The 25,177-nt window shown below is 39.8% G+C and overlaps 1 long non-coding RNA gene across 2 annotated transcripts in view; it reads left to right on the forward strand.

Moving 5' to 3' along the window:
• Positions 1-13,823: 13,823 nt before the first annotated feature.
• LOC125149096 (uncharacterized) overlaps positions 13,824-25,177 on the forward strand; it is a 30,853-nt gene continuing 19,499 nt past the window's right edge. For both annotated transcript variants that reach the window (XR_007145807.1, XR_007145808.1), the window contains exon 1: positions 13,824-14,069. This is a non-coding gene — a long non-coding RNA (uncharacterized LOC125149096). The remainder of the gene's footprint in view (positions 14,070-25,177) is intronic.

Genomic DNA, 25,177 nt, shown 5'->3' on the forward strand with positions numbered 1-25,177 from the left:
ACTCAGCCCTATGTTCTCCATTTTGTTCTTCCACCCAGTGCTCATTCTCTCCAATATGTCAATGGGGTGTTGGAACAGAGTCTGGAAATAAACATATAAGCTTGGACTCTACAGACGGAACATCTATACAGACCTTTCCATTTATTAAATAAGATACATGCTATAAAGGTTTGTGTTCTCAATTAAGAAAAAGCCAGCTTGATATTTCTGGAATAGTTACTAACATTTAGTGGGATTTATATATGGCATGATAGAATTGCCCCTATCCTGCAATTTCTGGAGGAAGCTTGTTCTGACATATTTTCTTTTTTGTGCTCTAAATATTTCGAGGTTTAAAATACATAACAAGCAAATTTGACAACCCAGAAAAACTACAGAACACGCCACAAATTAAACAAAAGGTCCCCAAGATTTCCTGGGTAAGATGCTTCAGCAGTTGCCGAAAGAGTTCACCTCTGGATGAACTTGCATCTCTACCAGTAGTTGATTACTCATCCAGTTGAATAGTAACTGCCAATGAAGAAATAGTAACTGCCAAAAAAATATGTAGTAACTGCTAGAGATTTAGACAAGTACAAACTGGTCATACATTAGTTTTACTCAGTTTGTTGTTCCAAATTGCATGTATTCCTTGAAAGCAAAAAAAAAAAAAAATTAAAAATCTTGAATATTTTTATACTGGACGTAATATTCTCCTAATGTTATCAGTACACACCCATTGTAGCAACCAAAGGCCATTGTAATCAGTGTTGACATGGAACACACTGTATTCTTTGTTTATAAGTTATCAACAAACTTGGCCCTTTTGGAGTTTTGTGTTTTAATTCCACTTTTTTTTTTCCTGAAAGAGACAATATACAAGTGCAAGGAAGAGGGTTTGAAGTTTATATTTGGATGCTAGACTAGTGATTGGAAAATTACTAGGATCCGTAAATTACATACATATGGACATGGGAGCTATTGCAATGGGGAGGGGGCAAATATATGACAACTCCTCCCTGACTATACAGAGGTAGGAAAGCATGAATTAAAACACGAGAAATGCCGGGAGAGAGCAAAAAATGTTTTGGAGTAATCATGTTTATTCTCTCTGAAAAGGTACATCTCTAGTGAGTTGTTTATAACCATAACCTACATCCTCGTATTTCCCATGAATCAGCTTTTACTGAACAAATGTAAGAGGATAAATGATTACCATTCCCCTTCCAGGAACATCTGCTTCCAAAGGAATTTTGGCAGAGTTTACAAGTGATGTCAGACTGCCAGGCACAAAGATTACAATCTGGTTAATTCTTGCCCTGGCATTCCTACCTCCAGGGGAGCCTTGTTTAAATCCATGCAAACCAGAGTTTGAAAATGGATTACTATACATTCTCACTGGAAAACAAACAAAAGCTTGGAAACAGGAAGTGCTTAGAATTTCAGTTTTACTGAGTCTCTTAAATATTTATATTCAGCATTCCACAAAATATCATTTTATAAAGATGTTTGGGAAAATAAAATCCCAATGAGAAATATTTCCAGTCCTGTTGTTCACCATCAACGAGTATTTATTGAATAACTATCTTCTTCAAGATCTAAGGAGTCACCAGGTCCTTTCTTTATAGACCGAGGCTGTTATTCACAGAATAACTATGCTTTAGCCATCTAGTGGGCTGATCCGAATTTCATAGGATCCTACAGTTACTTTCTTCAGCTTTCACTGGGTCTTCTGAAATGTGGTTAAAAAAGGATTTTGACTAGTTTCTCTAGGCCAGGAGCTCCAACACCACTTTGGCTGAGATGATTCATTATTGTGAACATTTTTAATGGGGATGAAAGGAAATGATTTTTGGGTTTGGTTGTAATCTACAAAACAAAGGAAAGGCAACTCCTTTGAATGTAAGCTTTGACGATAAGAAAGATACCCTAAATTAATTCAAGACAGGATTATGTGAAAATATCCACTGAAGTCAAGTGACAATCAGATTTTAACAGCCAAAATAAAGTGGCTGGGTGTGGGGATGGTGGGGGGGGGAGAGGGGGAGGGATGTAGGGGTGGGGGCAGGCAGGTAGAGAGGAATGTACTCTGTGGGGCACACAGGAAGCAGCAATGACTCTTGCCAGCATTTGTTCAGGTCAGAACTGAGTTGAAGAACCAGAATGTGCCTTATAGATTTTTCAAAAGATGGCACGTTATCATTTTATTGTATTTCAATGATTGAATCATTTTTTTAATATTTATTTTTGAAAGAGAGAGAAAGAGAGAGAGGGGCAGAGAGAGAAAGTAAGAGAGCATCCCAAGCAGCCTCCGCAGTGTCAGTGCAGAGCCCAATGCAAGGTTCAAACTCATGAACTCAGATCATGATCTGAGCCAAAATCAGGAGTCAGACACTTAACCGACTGAGCCACCCAGGTGCCCCTCAACTGTTGAATTATTATGTTTGGGCTCTCTGTCAACATTTCATGAAGTCAGTTGATACAATGAAAAATAATGTGGCTTTAGTAATCAGGAGATTGGGTCAGTAGACTGGCTCATTAGACCCCAAGCTAATCTCTTAACTTCTCATTCTCAACATTGAGAGTGCAGATACCTATTTTAAGTTCTTTACAGATTTATTGTGATGATCAAATAAAGCAATATAATAAAATATGAGTGTAGCTATGTAGTAATTTGAAGTAATATGAATGAAGAGCATTGTGAAAAACCATAATTCACCATTCGAAAAGAAAGTATTATTATCCCACACATCAGTTCTAGCAGTTTATCTTAGTTAACTTTTACATTCAGAGAACTCCCTGTCATCAATTCCCTTCACCTCTTCTATGAAGTCAGCAGCACTGGATTATTTTAACGAATGAGGATATTCTTACATTGATCACCGTAGAAAAATGGGTCTGCTCTGTAGACACCAATTAACAGGGAAGTGACCCTTGCCTGTTGCCAGGTTACCAGAAGCTCTCAGTCACCCTGCCTTCAAGTTCTCATTCACTCTAGCAGTTAAAGGTCACAGGACGCCATCAGTTTCCTCTGATGTTCAAGATTAGCTTAACTTTGTTTCCCCTAGACCAGAGGCCTGATGGTTCTCTTAACCAAGAAGCTGAAACGAACTATGCAATGATTATACTCCCCCTTCTCCTGCAACTTGACAGGAACTGCCCAACTAGAACCACAAAGAGTGAGAGCACGAGCACAGGAAAATCTGACCCAATGGCAAAGGAATGTCGTCCCCCTCCTCCAAGTAAATACAAATGTGTATCTAGTTATCAAAGAACTGTCCAGGAGGGTTAGCAGGCTCTGGTGTTAAGGAGCCCGCTGACTTGTCACTCAGCAGCCCCAACGGTTCAGACAGGAACTCCAAGGACATATGAATAGAAATGATAGCCAGATTTTGGGGTTTGTTTTTTTTAAGAGTGAGATATTGGAAGCTGGCTCCCATTCCGTGGCTACGGGCCTTCCTTTAAATACAAACAGCAGCGAGAGCCGAGAATGACTGCCATACGTGAATGCCAAATAAACACAAAATGACAAGCACAGATTTTTGGCTTTATATTAAAGCTTGGTTTTTCAACAACCCCTTTTGTTGCCTCTAAAGACAATGGTCGCAGTGTTTCTGAGCCAGATCCTGGGCTTCCGAGCATAGCCTTCCTTGCCGCACCCGAACCCAGTTCACTCCACAAGCAGGGCGCGTGTCCCCTTTGGGTTTGAAAACAAGCCATCTCTCCCCTCCTGGCTGGCTGTTCTCGAAGTACTTGTTTATTGAAACTACTGAGGAATGGTATATGAAACTGGGAATTTGCAGGCCAAGCCCAGAGTAGTCTGACGAGGGACGTGCTGGTGATTTCTACTGGGTTGGGAAACAGTAGCTTAAATTGGGAGCTCTACAATGTGAGTCCCCTGACAGAGTAGCTGGAGAGAGTTGAGGATTCACCCATTTGGTTCATTCATTATAGGTTTAGTGTTTTCTTTTCTTTTTTTTTTTATGTTTATTTATTTTTGAAGGAGAGAGAGAGAGGGAGAGAGAATGAGTGGGGGAGGGGCAGAGAGAAAGGGAGACACAGAATCCAAAGCAGGCTCCAAGCTCTGAGCTGTCAGCACAGAGCCCCACGCAGGGCTTGAACTCACAAGCCATGAGGTCACGACCTGAGCCAAAGTCGAACACTTCACTGACTGAGCCACCTAGGCTCCCCTAGGTTTAGTGTTTATCATTTGTCTTTATGTCACTGAGGGGTAACAATAATTGACTTAACTGGGTAGAACTGGTGGGCTTTCTACTCTCCTTCTCACGTAGCAGTTAAAACAGTTCCAGAATTCTCTTAGGTGGCTGAATAAATATCTCAGATGCTTACGCAGGTACGTATCTAAGTGCAGACTTGTGACCCACCCCAGTAAGCCCCCATCTGGTCGTGTATGTCAATTCCTCCCCAGACATTGCCTTTTTGAGGCTTCACAAGTTCTGCTGTATGAGCATTTCAGCACTGGAATACATATTTTTTTACTCTTTCCCATAATCTCACAAAGGGTTTTTTGTATTTTGTTTTGCTTTGCTCTTTGCTGATTTTTTAACCCCCAAGGAGAAGAATTGGATTCAAAATTGTGCACTGATATTTTTAATGATTATTTCCAAAACGTAAGTAATTTCTCCTTCTAATCCTTTGCTCCGATAAGCTTAGTAAGTTCTGAAGAGGAATGATTTAAGCATAAATACAGTGGCACTCACTACCAGTTTTCTGTCGCCTCCAAGTCTGTGACAAAAATGACTTAACGGACTCCACGCCAAATGTGGCACCTTCACATTTTGTCTTTGTGAAAAAGTGATGGTTACAGCCCCTGGCAGTTCCTCCCATCTCCATAGTTCTTTGCCTTTCACAGTACCCTCCGATAACCATTATCAGGCTTGGTCACCAGAGCCATCCTTATGAGGGGATTGTCATCATCTCCATTTTATACAGGAGAACACTGAATCTTAGAAAAACGAGATCTACCAACAGCCATGCTATCTATACATGGGGCAGAATTGTGATCCAAGCCCGCGTCTCCTTATTACGAAGTCAATGATCACTTAGGTGGCGAATGCTATATGAGTAACAGGAAAAAGAAATAGTACAATGTTTGTAAACCACCTAGTAGAGCTGGACATATTATTGCTTATGGAGGCTCAGGTAGGAATGCATTTCTTCTTCAAACAGCCACGTTCTGCCGAACTATAGCTTCTTACCCATTCACGGTATGAGACTTGAATCACTCTGAGAATTATCTGAACAGGTCATGCGCAGTGTACCTTCTATTTATTTATTCATGCTTTTACTCGCTCACTCACTTTTCTACTCATTTGCTTATTTCTTCATCTACTTATTTATATTGGGAAAATGTTGATTTCTCTCTTACTTGCACTATCGGCCTCGGTAAACTCGGTAAAATAGTCTAACGTTTAAAGAATAAGAAACAAGAATTGCAGGCCACTTCTCAAGCATGTTGTGAAGGATAACTAACGAAAATTAACATGATGCTTAGCAGTACATTGTTCTAAGCAGTTTTACGGACATCTATAGCTGGTTTCAATGAAACGTGTTTGTCCCTTTCATATTAACCCATTTCCAACGCAAATCTCAATAGGTCTAAAGAAGCTAAACGCACTCTAAAGAAGACGTTGTTTATAATTCTACTTTCAACATTTGTGGTAGAATCAAAATAATTCATTTCACAAATGCAAAGAATCATATTCATCAAAAATACATTGAAATTTTAAAAATGGTACTTCTATATAACTAGAAGTCAGTTTACTACATCCTTAAATGAAGGCTTTCATGATGGAGATCGTTTACTATCAGAAGTTTTGAATATTCATACATTAAGTTCATGAAGACCAAGAGAAAACAGAAGCTGATATTAATAAAAGGTATTTATTCTTTGCCGACACATTCTCTGCTTTTGTTGTTTGCATGCAAACTAAATTCTGAATCTGGTGGAATTCAATGAAAGCTGAAGTTTCTTTCTACATGAGTCCAATGAACTCTGGACCAGAAGCTTCATTGAAGGCCAAATTCTTCTTCCGTGTACGTTTAAAAAGTACTCTATTCATTGTTCCCTAGACAGTGTTTTCTGAACAAAATAGAACAGCAGGCCCCAAACCACAGCCATGAGCTAGGATTCCTCAGATTTAATTTGTTCAAAGGCCTGAGCGGGGTCAAGTAATCATCTGTAGATAAACTTCACATTGGATAAAATGCCAATTTTCAAAACAAAATGCCAAGAGAGGATGAGAGAAAAAAATCTGAATGCTGGCTAGACTTGTCATCATCGATGGTGACATCTTTGGGCCTAGAAAACTTCAGTGAGTCAACATTTTCCTTAGTTGTGGCTTATAATTAACAAGGTGAGGTGACAATTTAGGATTCAAGCAATCGCACCAGTAATCTGAAGAAGGAAGGAACTGATGAGGCCATTACTTTCATTTGTATTAAAATTCTTCTTTTCCTAAATGCATTCTTTCAGACTAAGCCTAATTTTGTTTACTTCTAGGACTCTCCATTTTGCACTTATTAAAGAAAATTTATTATAAAAGTGCAACCAAAGAATAAAGGATAATCTTAAGGAGAACAGCATTCATTTAGGAGATGCTAGGAATATCACTTAAGTATCATTTTGAGGAGAAAAAAAAAAAAACCCAGAGAATCAACATGTGTCTCTTCCAAAATTGTTCTCACGGATCTAATATGTAAATCCAGGCTTTTTGTGTCTTTTGTATTAATAATATTCACTCCAAAAAGTAAAAATAGACCCCCATGTAACTAACTTCTTTTTTTCCCCCACAGTAACCTAAATCCTAGTAAAATTGAATTAAACTTTTCTGTAAATAGTTTGAAAAAACAAGGGAGGGGTCGGTGGTCAGCTATGAGGCAAACTTCCCGATGTTCTCTACCAGGCACTTGTATTTGAACCTGTGCCTCCAGCAGTTTCCTATTATCTTTCTTTCTTTTCTTAGAAATTCTCTTCAGAAATCCCTTCAGATTCCCTCCCCTCCCTGCCATCTCCCATTTGCTCAGGAGCCCAACCTGTCAGCTTCTGCTGGTGCTCTGAGCTGCTCAGTCAAGTCCTATTGGTTCATGAGTTTTTTAAGCAAAATACTGGGAGAAACTGTTAGAGGTTTTGTTATTGTTTTCCTTTAAGCTAAATAAGACAAAAAAAATTTTTCTCCCAGTAGCCATATAGAAATAAGAGAATTAAACTGATTTTTTAAAAAAGGAAGAAAACTATGATCTTTTCATTGTATTTCCTTTCCTGGATACCACTCCCAGCAAAAGAATCTCAAATCTTAATCTCAAAATCTCTTGTGCCACCTCACCTAGGGTTTTGTAGTCCTTCTGTCACAGAGCTTCTTCCACCGGTTTCCTGGGGCTTCTTCAACGGCAGAAAGCATTCCTTTGATCAGAATTTGGGTTCAACTACCAGCTGGATGCACATTCCCAACTCCCCAGTGCTTTGCTTTACAGCCCAAACTGACCCCACTGCCCAAAGAAGGAAGCAAGGATGTCAGAGCAAGTAAGTCCGGGCTCTGTTTGCAGCACAGAGAGTGCTTTCTGGCATCTCACACTGGAACCCTGAAAGATCTCCCCAGAGGGAAATATATCTACACACACGCATGTGCACATGCACACACACACACGCGCGCGCACACACACATGAATGACTAAGACTAGAATAGCTTAAAGAGAATTAGGAACTCTAGGAAATTATGTTAAGGAAGTATCATTCCAAAAAAAGCATAAGCAAGAGCTAACTTTGGTTAAGTGAGTGACTTAAATCTTGATCCTACTCTGTTTTTACTGTATCCTCCTTCTGAGTGTAGCTGGCGTACAGGGGTGCAAGGTCATTTGGTTCCAGGAGTCCCAAACAGACCAGGCTCTGCCACTCGCCTCCTCTGACAAAATCCAAAGGCAGAGAAAGGGGTGGTGGTGACCCAAGAAAGGAACTTGTTTCAGCGAGGCCAACATGGGGAAGACAGCAGACTAGCGTCTCAAAGACCTTCTCCAAAGTGCCAAAAATACTTACAGGTTTATATAAGGAAAATGTGGGGCAAGGGTGAGTGGGCAGTGAAGGTCAAGTCCATCATGGTCTTTGGACTCCATCATGGGCAGGGTCTTGCTGGGCTCCTGGCAGTCCTTATGCCTGGAGGGGGCATTGCTGGTTCCCAGCAGGGGGTGCTTTCCCCTCAGGGTCTTCCACCTCAGCCAAGAGACAAGCTGGAAAGACCCAACTAGAAAGTTTGAAGTCAAAATGGAGGCAGGCAGAGTCCTCTCATGAGCACTTGACTCCACACAGTTAACTTCATGGGCATGTTTTTTAATGTTTATTTTTGAGGGAGAGAGAGAAAGAGAGAGCTGGGGAGGGTCAGAGAGAGAGAGAAAGGGAGGATCCAAAGCAGGCTCTTAGAGCAGAGCCCAATGCAGGGCTCTAACTCACGAACCATGAGATATGACCTGAGCCGAAGACAGAAGCTTAATCGAATGAGCCACCCAGGCGCCCCTCCATACAGTTAACTTCAATGCCCATCTTTGATCTTAGCTTCATTTTAACTCTTTTCAGGTTTTTGGCCCTAAGTTTGCCTAGACCCTCTCTGACTTGGCCTGCACTTCTGTCCCAACAAACTCCCTGCACTCCATGCTTCCATTTCTAACCTTACAGACACCTCCACACACCAGGGCCCAACAGGCTCTGCCTCAGTCTCCCCATCCTTTTGGGGATGCCCATCACCCATGACCCTTCTGGATGCAAAGGGAAAACTTTGCCTCATACAACAAAGAGAAGATGTGGCTTCGCACTTAAAAGAACCTATAAGGGGCGCCTGGGTGGCTCAGTTGGTTGAGCATCTTGCTTCAGCTCAGGTCATGATCTCACAGTTCGTGAGTTTGAGCCCCACATCGGGCTCGCTGCTGGAGGGAGCACAGAGCCCACTTCAGATCCTCTGTCCCCATCTCTCTCTGTCTTACCCTGCTTACTCTCTAAATAAATAAATAAATAAATAAATAAAAGAACCTTTGGCCGCAGAAGAATGAGGAGGCAAGGAGTAACTACTAACATGTCTCTGTATAGGAATGGACAGGGTATTTCTTGAAGTTGCCCCAGGGCACCACATTTGCTTTCTCTGCTGTACTCTGCATACCCATCCATCCTCTATGCTGTTAAGATGTCCCCAGGTCACCAAATCTACCACGGAAAACCCACTGCCAAGTATTTCAAGTTAAAAGGAAAATCTCCAACTTCGTTTTCTGGTATCTGGTTGAAGACAGCGCACTTTCTCTGCTGTGTGCAAGAGAGAGCTGCAAACTGCTGATATGGACACCGAGTGGCCAACAGGGAAACCATTTTTAAAAATGACAAGCCACTTGTGGGAGTTTTGGCATCATTTCCTCCAATGACTGGTAATTATTTAAGGAAAAAACATTAGAAATAGTACTAACCAAAAACCTGGTAACAATGAATTCTTGATCATTACCCATGAATGGGGTCATCAGCCCCCAGATAATGAAATCTAACACTTTTGTTAGAATGGGGACTTTTTTCTTTCTTTTTCTTTCTTTTTTCTTAGAAAAGACTAATTAGACTTTAGAATGGGTCTATCCTTACAATGCAGCCGTCTTCTTAGAGAAAAACACATGAGTGTGTTGTTACAGGAGGAGAACTTTGACCTGGGAAGGGTGTTTAGGCATTCTCCCAGACAAGCTGTTGACTTTCACATAAAATTGGCAAAGGAGAGAGCCATCTGGGATAAAATGTTATGCACATTATTGGTGTCTCACTCTTAGAAGTGCATTTCAGTCTTGAACCACAAAAAAAAACATGATATTATGCAGCTAATAGAGGCCATTTCTTATTAAATCACAGATGGATAAGGAGCCCAGGACAAGTAAATTAGTTTTACCTATTTCAAAAATCTGAAGCATTACTTTAAATTTTTTTTTTAATGTTTATTTTTTTGAGAGAGAGAGAGAGAGAGACAGAGCATGAGCAGGGGAGGGGCAAAGAGAGAGGGAGACACAAAATCTGAAGCAGCCTCCAGGCTCCGAGCTGTCAGCAAAGAGCCTGATGTGGGGCTCAAACGCACGAACCACAAAATCATGACCTGAGCTGAAGTCAGATGCTTACCGACTGAGCCACCCAGGTGCCCCAAAAACATTATTTTTTAAATGAGCATTTGGTGCAACTATCTGCTTACTTAGTTTTAGAGTTTCCTATAAAATGCATCCTCTGCTCCTAGATCCCATGGTGCCTTGTGCAATGGGGACCATCAGTACGCTTAGCAAGGGGTTATCTGGGTTCTACTCATCTCACTATGGGATACTGTGCAAGACACTTCATATTCCCAGATGTATTAGTTAAGATAAGACTAGCTGTGTCACAAACACCAAAATGTCATTGGTAGTAAAATATGGTTACTTGCTCGTGATGGTTCAATGTAGATATTACTAGTAAGCTAGTAATAATCACTAGGAATCCTTCCCATGGTGATTGAGGGATCCAGTCTCTTCCTGCTTTAAAACTACTCCTCTCGGGGCGCCTGGGTGGCGCAGTCGGTTAAGCGTCCGACTTCAGCCAGGTCACGATCTCGCGGTCCGTGAGTTCGAGCCCCGCGTCGGGCTCTGGGCTGATGGCTCGGAGCCTGGAGCCTGTTTCCGATTCTGTGTCTCCCTCTCTCTCTGCCCCTCCCCCGTTCATGCTCTGTCTCTCTCTGTCTCAAAAATTAATAAACGTTGAAAAAAAAAAAAAAAAAAAAAAAAAAAAAAAAAACTACTCCTCTCACGAGGGCATCAAAGTCCTCAGCTTCTTGGCTGATGGAAAGGGAAAGAGAATATGGGAAAGTCCTACCCACTTTGTGATAGCCTGGCCCAAAAGGGACACATCCTCACTTCCCCTCTTATCCAACATCAAGAATGGGTCATACAGCCATGCAGACTTAAGGACAGGAACCAGGGACTGAGAAATACCATTCAGCCTCAGAGGGCATGAATTTGGGGTGCATAGCTATAAACATTTTTGCCATACCAAACCTCCCCTTTTTCATGTGTGAAATGGTAATAACAATTTCTAACCCGGCACCTGACAGAGACGCTGTGGGAAAAACAATAATAAATGTTAGCATGCAGGGCGGCTGGGTGGCTCAGTTGGTTAAGCGTCAGACTCTTGATTTCAGCTCAGATCATAATCTTGCAGTTTGTGGGATCTAGCCCCTTGTGGGGCCACAAGTTGAGCTCTGTGCTGTCAGCTTGGAACCTGCTTGGGATTCTTTCTCTCCCTCTCTCTTCCCCTCCCCTGCACTCTCTCTCTCCCTCTCACTCTCTCTCTCTCTCAAAATAAATAAATGAAAACTTAAAAAAAAAATGTTAACAAGCTTTGAAAATGGTTCCAGAGAATCATAGCCCCACAAAAGATTATTTTACCTACTATCTGTGAACTTATTTGTGCTTTCCAGTATTTCAAGATTCAAGTCTACCTTCAACGGAGTTATAAAAGCGCACGCTTTTGTCTCCGCGTCCATTGCCCTCGCCCTCACCCTCTGGCAGCTTTTGACATAGTCCACCCCTGAATCCACGAGACAATGTGCTTTCTTGGCGTCCATATCCTGGCATTCTCCTGGTCTCCCCACTTCTTCACTGCCCCTTCCCAGTTCAGTCTGCTGAGTTCTCAACCTTCACCCAAACGCTTCTCATCGAAACACCTCGAGCTTCTGCCCTGGCCCTTACTATGTTTTACTCCTTCCTTTCTCTCACTTCCTATTGGTAAATCTTACTGGCCTTACCACACCTTCCCCAAAAATGAAAGGTCTTCTCTCTGTCCACTTCTATCTATGTGCTGTCTCCCTAATTCCAGCCACCATCGTATCTCACCCCGATTGCTACAGAAATTTCTTAACTTGTTCAAGTAATCCCACACTTGCACCTTATAATCCATTTGCTCCAGAGCAGCAAGAGTAATCCTTTTAGGACATGCATACACAGGAAAGCAGAGGTGTGAGGTGGAGAGCGGGACCAAATGCTGACTGAGTCAGTTGAGCCTTTGACTCTGGCCTTGCCCGAAACGTGATCTGCCCCTGGACTGGCTGCTCAGAAGAGCCCAAACTCCCTCTGTTTTTGCTAGTTTGAGTTAGAGTTAGAATGTGCTCTTTCCTCTGCCCGGGATGCCCCCCTCCTCTCTTTTCCCAAGATTAAGTCCTGTCCACACTAGGTCTCAGTTTAAATGTCACCTCCTCTTAGATACCTTTCCCAAACATCCTGCTTGGAGATCTTCTCTTAAAATCTGCTTTTCCATTTCTTAGTCCATTGTTGGTTTTTGTGGGGTTTTTTTAGGGGTGGGGGGTACGAGGCATCTTTACTGCCTCATCACACGTAATATAACTTGTACCATTTCACTTTTTTTATGTTTACTTCTTTTTTTTTTTAAGTTTATTTATTTACTTTGAGAGAGAGCGTGTGCAAGCTGGGGAGAGGCAGAGAAAGAGAAAGAGAGAGACAGAAGGAGAGAGTCCCAAGCAGGGTCCACGCTGGGAGCCTAATGCGGGGCTCGAACTCATGAACCATGAGTTCATGACCTGAGCTGAAATCTAGAGTAGGACGCTTAACCGACTGAGCCACCCGGGCACCCTATCCCCCATTTGAGAGAAGCAAGGGATAAGGTAGTCTCTGGCTCCATTGCACCCACAGGGCCTGAGATATGGCCTGATCACATAGCACCCACCCACTATTTATTAAATAAATGAATACATCTCTTTTCCTCATCGCACTATGTCTTTGAATGGTGAATAATCTATGCTGCTTAAGAGAGGAAAAAAGAGGAGTTGGCATATGACTTTTAGGCCTAGAAATGACTTTACTAGATTAAAAACTTAAGGAATGTTTTGCTGTGTTGTCATTTTCTGTGCACCCCAAATATCTTGCACAATGCCTTACTTATAACATGTGTACGATAATGTAAATTTTTGCTCCCAATTATAGTGCCAATTAAAGCAGCAAAGAAGCCAGGCAGTGCTGAACCGACAGTAAGTAACACACCCAAAGCTGTCATCCTTCCTTTCACAACTTACTATGAGAATGAATGGGGCTGGGCTGGCATGAGGGGAAGAAATATCCCAGGCAAGTGGGTGAGAGCACTGTAAATATTTATTGAGTGTATCATACGTTGCTGTAGTAAACAAACTCCAGAAATAGAGACAGAAAATCTAAAACCCTCTGTCAGTGAGCCAGATGAGTAGAACCCGCAGCACCTGAATCAAAATCTGTGACGTCAGTTACGAGTCCCACACTTAAAGTTTCCAGGTGTGGAAAGTAAACTTCCAATAATTTATGACAGTGTTACCCAGCCCTCTTCTCCTCTTCTTCTGATTGTCCTCTGTCTCCCCACGAGGCCAGTCACAGAGCTGGGTCTCAGCAAGGGAGGAGGGTCAAGGGCTGTAACACAGGAACTATGAGATTTGAGTCAGAACACAAAATGTGAGTGTCCAGCTGTCTTGGTCAAGTCATGTAATCTCACGAGATTACCTCGTCTGTTTCCTCATCTATAATATAGGAATTAACAACACTCATTCCCTGTGCCTCGCAAACCGTTTCTATAATATACTAATGAAAGTACATTGCGAGTAACTTGTTCTGCAAATGTCCCGCAAGACGAGCAAACATTTCTAATAAATTTTAACTTGGTAAGCGAGCGAGGTCTGGCAATGCGAGTAGTACGTGATGCTGAACGTCACATGATCACAACTGAGCCAATGGTTATTCTCTCTCTCTCTCTCCCTCTCTGCGGGATTGTGGGTGATCGGCTCCCATACCCGGATGCTCTGTCTCAGGCCACCGTGTTTGGCAGAAATCAGTGATTCCTCTGCTGCCTTATTTCCAGTTACATTAAATACAGTATATGACAAGAGTTTATTAATACTGCGCTGTGGTCAACATCCGTGAGAGCATATACAGTGGCCTCCATGCAGAAAATGATTCCACTGAGACAATAGATAGCAGCGATTCCGTTAGTGATAGTGAAAGTCATCCTACACAACCCTCCTCTCCCATCTGCCTCACACCAGCCATGAAGATTTTCAAAGGTAAGTGCATATTAATTTGTTTATGTCTTTATATTTTGTATTTTCTTTATTATTTTGTATTATATTACAGTATTGTAATCATTTTTATAGGAATATTTTGGGGTCTTGGAATGAATCATCTGAGTGTCCATTATTTTTTATGGGGAAATCTGCTTTGATATTTAAGTGCTTTGGATCACAAGCATGTTTCTGGAACAAATTAGGCTCGCAAACCAAGGTTTTATTATACTTTGTAAATTGTGCAAATAATATCAAAATTCAGTTGCTACACATAATCTGTTATTTTTATTATCTTTTATTAAGTTTTTATCTTAATTGCAAATAGTTAGCATGCTGTGTGATATTAGTTTCAGGTAGAGAGTATAGTGATTCAGCACATCCATACATCACCTGGTACTCGTCAAGACAAGTGCACTGCTTAATCCCCATCACCTAATTCACCCATCCCCCACCCACCTCCCCTCTGATAATCATCGGTTTGTTCTCTGCAGTTAAGAGTCTGTTTCTTGGTTTCTTTCTCTCTCTTTTTTTTCCTTTGCTCGTTTGTTTTGTTTCTTAAATTCCACATATGAATGAAATCATAGGATATTTGTCTTTCGCTGATTGAGTTGTTCCCTTAGCCTTATACCCTCTAGCTCCAGCCATGTCGTTGCAAATGGCAAGATTTCGTCCATTTTAATGGCTAAATAATATTGCATATAGGTGTGCCACATCTTTATTCATTCATCTATCAAAGGACACTCAGGCTGCTTCCATAATTCGGCTATAGTAAATAATGCTGCAAAAAACATAGGAGGCCATGTATCCCTTTGAATTAGTGTTTTTGTATTTGGGGGGGTAGATACCCAGCAGTGTGATTACTGGATCCTAGAGTAGTTCTATTTTTAACTTTTTGAGGAACCCCCATACTGTTTTCCACGGTGGCTGCACCAGTATGCAGTCCCACCAACAGCACACAAGCGTTCCTTTTTTCTCCACATCTTTGCCAATGCTGCTGTTTCTTTTTTTTTTTTTATTTTCACCACTCTGACCGGTGTGGGATGATATCTCCTAGATTTTATTTGCATTTCTCTGACGATTAGTGATGCTGAGCATCTTTTCATGTGTGTTGGTCATCTGTCTTCTTTGGAGAAATGTCTCTTTAGGTCTTCTGCCCATTTTTAATTGGATTATTTGTCATTTTTATTGTTATTCATACAAATCCATACTCAGTTACAGAGCTCCCTAATTACTTACATTCACTACAAAGATAAAATTGACATAATTATAGAGTTCTTTATAGACACTTAAGGGCTATTGAAAAAAATACACGATCTAACCACTTGTGCTAAAAGCACTTTCAGAAAAGAATTCCAGATATTCACTAAACCTACCCAGAAATCCAGACTCTGTTTTTTTTTTTTTAACGTTTGCCTGAAAACATGCAGTCTCTTTAAAACTGTTATCACACAGAGACTCATGAAAAAATTGATAGATATCTGGACAATGCAGCCCATACTCCCCCTCTGAATAGTAGGGACAACAGGTAGCTTATGTAAAGTCCTCATTCCCCAACCTTAAGCCAAAACCAAAATTCAAGTTGTGGGTAGTAAAGGATCCTCAGAAAAAGGTGTTCCCTCCAGCCTCCCAACCAATCATAGTAGATCAAGGAGTAAAAGACTTTCTGACAGAAAAGTGCTCAGAGAAATGAGCCCTGCACTAGCCCAGCTTGTCCTCTAGCCTAGGACACTGTGAAAAGAGTAGAGGACCACATCTCCATTCAAGAGAAGCCTGTGTGCTATTCAGGTTAAGTATAGGGCTCTAGAGTCAACTAGTAACCATGCAGCATTGTGACATGGGCAATTGACTTAACCTCTCTGTGCCTTAGTTTCCTTGTCTGTAAAATGGAGATAGTGGAAGAACTCTCAAAAGGACATTGAGATGAATTAATAACGTAAAATTTGTACAGAGTTAACAGCATTCCTGGTACACAGCAGAGGCTCAATAAATGCCCATTTCCACTAATATTACCAAATGGAGGGATAAAGATGTGTTTTTTTATTTCCCTCTTAGAACTTAGGGTCACAAAACTTTAATGCTACTCAAGTTGACATTACAATAAGAAATGTTGAGAAGTTATTTCCTGAGATAATCCTTTTGCCTGAAAGGATCCATCAGTGACCCTGAATTTAACCTGTTGCAATAAAAATAAGTCAAAGTTTCAACGGATTCAATTATCTGAAGGCTCTAACTTACAAAGAAAACCTTCAGTTGCATTATTTATTTCTATCTGATTAAACAGTATATAATCCTAATGTAAACTATTAATCCTAGTGAAGCACCAATGAGCACTTTTGTTTTGCTATTAGGTTTTAAGCTTCTACAGCATTGCCCTTAAGTTACATAAAGAGGTCTAATGTCTCCTTATCATGAAAAAATTAGATCCTTGGACCCTTGCTAAGATCCCTAGGCCATTTCTGTCCATGTCCCCAGTGGTCTGAAATAGCGTTTTCTAGGCACCAAGGGGAATTTTCCTTGAAAAAAAAAAAATCCTTTAATGCTCTTGTATCGCTTTCCCCCTTGGGTCACATCTGAATATTCAGGCCAAAGGAAACATCTGATTAAAACTTGCTTTGAAGATGAAGCCTAGAAATTTTAAATAAATTTTCAGAGTCATTCTCAAGCTTAAAAATCTTTTATGTTTTAACTGTAAAAAAATTTTTTTTTCTAATTTCTTATTTAGCAGTTCTCTCTCAGTCATAAGAAACAAAAAAACCTCGTATAATTTTAGTCATTTATTCACTGATTTGTTCATTCAATTATTCAACCATTGATCATACATGTATTGATGTTACAGACAATGTACAAGCTTGGGGAATATAAAACTGAACAAGACACAGCCCTTGTAACATATGTGATGATCCAGACACAACAAATACTTACAGTATCGTGTTATAAGTTTTTAGCTAAAGATATGTGCTAAGTGATAAGGAAGCTCAGAAGAAGAATGACCATTTGTTTCTCTAGGAGCTGGGAAAGGTATCACAAAGTAGGGAGATGAGGTGGGTATTCACAATGAGTAGAAGTCAGAAAGGTAGAAATTAGGGAGAAAGTCATCAGTTACAAGTGAGTTACAAGTGGAGTAATTACATGAGTTAACATCTAGAAAGGATTTAGACCATTGCTTGGTACACAGCAAGTGCCATTGTGATGTTAGCTGGTATTGGTATTATCATCGCCACCATCATCATCTAGACAATAGGAGTCATTGGAGTGCTTATCAGCTCCAGTCTGGGATAGTTGGTGACTGCCTGGGCTGACATCACATTGCCCTCGACACGTTCATATTTAATAAATATGACCTACTGCAGTCTAGCACACTTTCTTTGTCCAGATAAAATATTGGGCCCTAAGTAAAGACTTTGTAATATGGGAAGGGTTTAGCTAGAAGAGATTATAATGAAAACCTATATTTAATGCACAAGCAAAGGAATTGAAGAATGGAGGTCAACGTGCTTGGGAGTTTTGTCCCAGGAAATCTGATGGCAATAGCAATGGAATGTCAGATTTTGGCTATTTCGTAGTCAGCATAGAATTAGCTGTGCTGTAAAACCAACAGCAATGAGCTCTCCGTGGGTTAACACAGAGCAAGTCTGACATGAGTTTACAGGCTCTCAGGGCAGCTCCCTTCAAAGTGGCAATTTGGGGACTCAGTCTAATTCCCCGTTACAACTATTCCATCCAGAACACATGGCTTCTGGGTCACCACAATAGGGGAGAGAGACCTGGAGAGTCACACACCTGTTAATAAATGCTTTGACTTAGAAGTGCCCCACATCAATTCTACTTCTACTCCCAACTCATTGACCATAACTAGTCATATGACCTTATTTAACTAGTATGAGGTATTAGGGAATTTGTGGGAGTACATAACTGTTTGGAGAACAGAGACTCTGCACAATTAACCACAATGACTTGGCTATATTATAATTTTTTAATTTTTTTAATTTTTAATTTTTTTTTTGCAGAGGTGGAGATGGGGGAGAACATTGCTGTTTTTTCCCTTATGAATGCTTTCTGTTTGATTCACTCTTCTCAGTAAGCTGAAAAACCATTTATTTTTTTTAATTGTGCACCTTAAAATTTAGTACTTAGGTATTGAATAAAAAAATGAATGGACCGATGGACCCATTAGACAGAGCCAGTACAGATTATCCATGTTTTTGCAAAACAGCCCAGAAGTCTACCAGCACTTTCTTCTGGTGATGAAACTGATTTCATCATTAGATAGGTAGGTAAATTCATTTCATTATTTGAGGAATTACCTGAGGGAACAATCAAACTGACTCATTCTTTCATTCTTTACAAAAACGAGTCAGTACTATACGTCTCTACACTGTACGTTAAACTACCTAACACATCACTTACCATTTTATCTACACACGTATTTTCTTTTGTCTTTATTTCTGTCTCATTAAGTCTTTTGCCCTAAGGATGTTTTATAATAAGGAAAAAAGAAATAAAGCTTACATTATTTCTTCTATATATTATTACCTTGATTTATCATTCCTGCTTCTGTAAAAGCTGAATTCATCTTAAAGGAAAATATTTAATTCAGCTCTTTTTAAGGCAAAAATAACACTCTTCCACTTTAAATATTTTCTTAAAGTATCTTCAAATATTTTTGTTGTTCGATTATTTCTCTGCTGAAAAAAAAAAAACACTTGAGAAATGCTCTTCTCCTTGTCTTCACTGTCTCCATTTGGCTGATATTGTGATCATGTCATTGCATGTGATCATGTCTTTATAACCTTTATACAGCGTCTCAGTTGACAAAGAAAAACAACCCTTCTCTTAATTCTAACAAAGACATATATAGCACAATTCCTGACATATAGTATTTATTCAAATATGTCCAAGTTCTAATTCTCCAGACTCTCCAGTAATGATACCCAATCAGAGATTCTGAAAAATCCTGATTGATGTAAATGAAGTACATTCCATTATTCTTATCCATAATTCATCAAATTATATGCCCAGATGGGTCACCATCACCTCCATAAAAATGACAAATGATTTCAAGTCCTAATGGAAATAGATGTATTGATTTCAAAATTCCATCAAAGCATTTTTCTTAGAAACATAATCAATAGTGCTGTTGGTGAACAGCTCACTCCAATAAAAACAGTATGTTGCGATTAATTCAGGCCTTGAATTCCACTTTTCAACAATAATAGTGAAATCAGGATAATTCATGATGTTCTCCCTAGCCAAAGTCCTCTAGGCCAACAGTCATCAAACATGCTATCAGAGCAGATCAAGCATGAGGCACGCTGCAATGTATTTGCTGCAAACAATAAAGTATCAACGTTTTTAAATTATTTTCTTTTTTAAGATATGATACAGAGTAAATTCAAGCATGTCCTTATGTCTTTCTTCTTCATTTCCTTTGCATATGTGAGAACTGTGTATAACCACGGCTTATCCTGAATAGCAATCCAGTTTACCGTGATGCCAGTAAATGTTAATAGTTGTAGCAATTAGTCAAGTGAAAAAATACTGAGAATTTCTTCAATATCTGGGTATTTCCATGGGAATCTATCACACGTGTGAGTGTCATGGATATCACAAGAGAGAAGGGGTTTGGAATCATTGCTCTGGGCAAGCCTTGGTGAATATTCCTGAAACTCATTTTCTGCTACATTTGTTCTAAAACAATTACAAATTTTCTCTTGGCTGTAATTCTGTGGTATAAACTTTCCATATTCAGCCACTTAATAATTCATATCTAAGATACCAAGAATAAGTTGGTAGTTTTTCTGTCACCTTTACTGAAACCATTTTTTAAAAAATAATTCAAGTTCTTTTACTAATATACATCCCATTCACCCCCTTGAAGCAAAGCAACTCAATGCCCTCTACCAACAACTCAAACATTTGTATCCACTTCAAATAGCAAACAGAAAAAGAGACAGAATTTTAATTCAAATGTATCAATTGAATGAGTTCAAGAAATATTATCCCAAATGCTCATTTATGACCATTATGTCCTCAAACTGAAACCACAGGGGCATTGTGAAAACGCAGTGACATAAATAACACAGTGCTTATGAACTACAGCACTCTTCTGCAGAAGTTCTAGGAATTCAGAGTTCCCCTAAAAATAAACAAACAAACAAAACTCACGATGATATTTCTTAAACCAATAATAAACTCTGGCATCTAATATTGTGTAATATCCCTTAGCAAGCTCCTGTAACTGGCAAATGTAGTTTGACCATATATTTAAAATACTGTTCTCCATTTTGTTCACACTTCCAGTCCACAAGTCAGAGAAAATGGCTAATTTAATATGAAATACATGACCATGTAATTCATATGCAGTTCTCTAAAGAGCCCCCAACTGCTTTCAAACAATGAGTATGTGTGTGGAAAAAACTAAACAAGCAAACAAAAACAAACAAACAAAAAACATTTAGGCAGTTTTAAACTGCCTTAAAGCAAACAAGTCTCTAGTTACAAATAAGTATTCTCTAGATGGTGTTTAAATAAATGTTGAAGAATAAAAAGAATTCCCAACACATCTGAAACCACTTATATCTCCTATTTCATAAACGAAGCACTGATAAACCAATATGAAATTTATTTGAGTTAAAATAAAGAACACTCCCAAGAAGAGTATTCATCCAGAGTGAATATTTATAGAAAAGCTCCATTCCTCAAAAAATCTATGTGTTTATAATGTCAAGTGTTGCCAGAATCCATAAGTTTAAGGCTATCACATGAAAGTTTTCTAACAACCTTGCTTGGGAGAAGAATACTGGCTTACAAAAAAATGCCCAAGGATTATAAAAAAATACTTTAGAAAAGCTAGTAAATAAGGATGTTAAAAATTCACCCCAAATTCTTTCCTTCTGACAAATTGTGTTCTTAAACGATCCTTGTGAGATTTCTAAAATACTTTAATAATAGCAAAGATCTCTTTTTTTTCTACCTAACACATTTATAAATTATAACCACTTACTTATTATGTTTTATGACCATTCAAACTTTAAATAGATTCTAATTATAATCAAAAGTACGAGGATGTGTAATAATTTAAATGAATGAATAACAAATGCAACTTCTAGAAATATCGATATTACAATTTTAATGACAATTATGCTAATTATGATATAAAACTTTACACAGGACAAATATAAGAGCAATCGTCCCAACTGCTGGTCTTAAAAACGTAAGGCAACATAGAATAGAGTAGCTGTTTTCATACTGGTTTTGGCGAGCAATTGTATATGATTTGTGTCTCTGGCCCTTGGCACCATAGGAATTCCCCTCCCAGCCAGCTGTTCCTAGCCACGTTGCCTCAGCCAAGCTCTTTTCTCTATGAAACATCCAGGATTGGGTGTGAAGCTTCCTCAAGGCTCCCAGGCCCCCTAGGCTTATCCTACCGGACCACTCATCACACTGAAACGTAATTTCTTCTTCACTTACTAGTATGTTCCACTGACTGAAAGATTCTTGATGGCAATGGCCATGTTTCATTTACTATGTGTCTCATGTTCCTATCACCTAAGAGATGCTTGGTAAATAATTGTCAATTACTGCTAAGTGGATGACCCCCAAAATACAATATAGGGAGAGGTACTTGAAAATTACATAAACAGTGTTTTGGTATCAAGAGCACGTACTTTTCACCTAAAAATGATACTTCTGCCACCACACATCCAATTTAGATGTTGGGCTGAGGGCTTCGAGTAAACAACATTATTTTGAGAATATTCCGCCTTTTTAAACAAGCTACATAATGGTTCCCACAAAATCTGCTTATGAACCCCCATGTTGGCTTAGTTGAAAATAATCACAAACTAGGGATGCCTGAGTGGCTCAGTCGATTAAGCATCTGACTCTTGATATCAGCTCAGGTCTTGATCTCAGGGTCATGAGTTCAAGCCCCATGATGGGCTCCACACCGGGCACAGAGCCTACTTAAAAAATGTTTAAATAAGTAAATAATAAAGAAAAATTTTTTTAAAAAAGAAGCTATCAACCCATGAACAGACATGAAGGAAATTCAAATGCATATTACTAAGCAAAAGAAGTCAATCTGAAAAGGCTGCATATTTGTATGATTCCAACTATATGACATTCTAGAAAGGTAAACCTCTGGAGACAGTGAAAAGATCAGTGGTTGCCAGGGGTTAAGTGGGCTGGGGGGAGAGAGATGAGTAGACAGAGCACAGGGAATTTTTAGAGCAATGAAAATATTTTGTATAGTACTATAATAATGCATACATGTCGTTTGTCCAAATGGACACATTTGTCCAAACCCACAGAATGTATAACACCAGGAGTGAACCCTAATGTAAGCTAAGGACTTGGGGTGACTATGATGTGTCAATGTAGTTTTATCAATTGCAATAAATGTACACTGTGATGGGGGATGTTGATAGAGGGGGAGGCTATGCATGTGTGGGGGGCAGGGGAAATCTGTACATTCTACATAATTTTTCTGTGAACCTAAAACTGCTTTTAAAAAATCTATTTTTTTTAAAGAAGGGAGGGGGACTCGTAGGGGTTTTTATTTAAAAACATGAAGATGAAAGGTAGCTTAAGGTTCATAAAGTCCAAACCCCACATTCTATAGCCAAGCAGAGGGAGATCCAGGGAGAGTAGGGGCTTGTGCAAAGTGAGACAAGACTCTAATGTGGGGAAAATGTTCCAAGCTTTGCTCTCATTTTCCCAAAAGGGGGAACAGTGTATGTGTAAAACTGTGCGTTGGGGTGCAGGCAAACAAGTCCAGCTTGCACATGTCTGTACATGTGCATGTCTATACAAGATGAAGCAGTATCGGCATATTTTATACCAAAAATAGATTTGGCCTGAACTGTCCAGGTAATTAAAGCCTTGTAATTTTTTTTTCTTGAATCATCTAGACGATTGCCCCAATTCTCTGCTTCACTTTAACACGTGGACACCACTAGAAAGTACACATTTAAAATGCTATGCCTTTTAGACAGACATGTCCTTCTTTAGAACCTATTAATATTTATGCTTCGATATTAAATCTCCAGAGTCTAATTAGGTGGCAGATGGAAGCCCTGTCTGAAAAGGGAACATATTAAAATATAACCGACCCATCAGCAAACCAAACATAGAAAATCTTCTCTAAAATTTGTGAGTTGACTCTAAAGGGCAATTCTGACCTGCTGAGTTAATAGCTGGCACTCAACTCCCTTGCTCGCCCTTTTTATCTTAACACATGTGGAAATTTCCCAAATTTGCCATACGGTCATTTATTCATTCTGTCACCTATACCAAAGACTAGCATGCCTATAAAAAGGCGGACAGAAAATACCTCGTCCATCTCCCATCCATCACCTACCCAAACATCCAGGACAGATTATACTCTCTCCAATTTTTCATGTCATTTAATAAAAGCACTGGTGCATCTCAAATAGCAAAGAGCATCATTCAACCATCTCTGGGATGATGGTGATACCCTGCCTCTAACCTCCCAACTCAGTATAATTTAATAATAGAGATCATGAATGCTTGGTGTCCCTTCATCGGAAAGTAAACACCTTGAGGGCTTTTATTCATTTTATTTCTGAAACATTTCAAGCCTGCAGATGAAACTAGAAAAATATAGACTCCCGTGTCCCTACCACCAAGATGAAACACGTTAACTTTTTGCTATATTAGTTTCAACGTCTATATCCAGCCATCTGCCTGAGCCCCTCTCATGTTTCCTCTTCTTCCACGGAAGTAGAAAGTAATGTTCATGTTCCCAGAAGTGAGGAGAAGGTGGAAGAGGAGGAAGAGGAGGTGGAGGAGGAGGAGGAAGAAGAGGAGGAGAGAATGTTTTCCTATTTTCCAGATTTATTATAATCAGCTTACACTACTTTTGTGATAGGAAAAAAAATCATTTTTAAAATAAAAAATTTAAACTACAATATTACTTTTCATTTCAAGGAGTACAGATGGCAAACATTCTTGAGAAAATTGTTTTCCGTCACAGTGTGGAAAAGTCTGGGCAGACAGACCTGGTTCCCACCACCTGAACAGGGAGTGTGCAGACCCTGGGCTGTTCCTGCCATCCCTGAACATGCTTCCCTCCTCCAGTGGGTGGTGGCCCAGGCCCAGGAACCTTCTCCAGCCTCTTACCAGCCAGGTGCATGAAGCTGGTAGGAAGCACGCACTCCACACCAACACATATGGGCCATTGTTCCTTTGATCAGGAAAATAGGCCATTGGCAACCTTGGTGAGAACCACTTTAAAAAACTGAGAGGAGGGGCGCCTGGGTGGCGAAGTCGGTTAAGCGTCCGACTTCAGCCAGGTCACGATCTCGCGGTCCGTGAGTTCGAGCCCCATGTCGGGCTCTGGGCTGATGGCTCAGAGCCTGGAGCCTGTTTCCGATTCTGTGTCTCCCTCTCTCTCTGCCCCTCGCCCGTTCATGCTCTGTCTCTCTCTGTCCCAAAAATAAATAAACGTTGAAAAAAAAAAAAAAAACTGAGAGGAGGAAAAGTAATCCTGTCAACAAACGGTACTGGAATAATTGGACAATCACGGAAAAAAAAAAGACCTTAAACTTCACATCTTATAACATTTCACCCAAAATAAACTATAGATCTAAAAACAAAACGTAAAACCGTCAAATGTTTAGATGAAAACATAGAGAAAAACTTCATGACCTGAAGGTAGGCGAAGAGTTTTTTGACATGTCACCTAGGTCATGTGGTCCCTATGATTACAAAATCAATAGGGGCGCCTGGGTGGCTCAGGCAGTGGAGTGTCTTAATTTCGGCTCAGGTCATGATCTCGCGGTTTGTAAGATCAAGCCCCAGGTGAAGCTCTGCACTGACAGTGAGAGCCTGCTTGGGATTTTCTTTCTCCCTCTCTCTGCCCCTCTCCTGCCCATGCTAAAATAAGTGAATAAATGAATGTCCCCCTCAAAATAAATGAATAAGCTTTAAAAAAAATCAATAAATTGGATTTATCAAAGTTAAAAATGCTTGTTCTGAGAAAACCCTGTGAGGAGAATGAAAAGACAAGCCACAGACTGGGAGAATATATTTGCAAATCATATGCCTACCAAAAGACTTGTATCTGAAATGTGTAAAGAAGTGTC

This window comes from Prionailurus viverrinus, chromosome D3 (genome assembly GCF_022837055.1).
Source record: "Prionailurus viverrinus isolate Anna chromosome D3, UM_Priviv_1.0, whole genome shotgun sequence".
NCBI classification, from domain to species: Eukaryota; Metazoa; Chordata; class Mammalia; order Carnivora; family Felidae; genus Prionailurus; species Prionailurus viverrinus.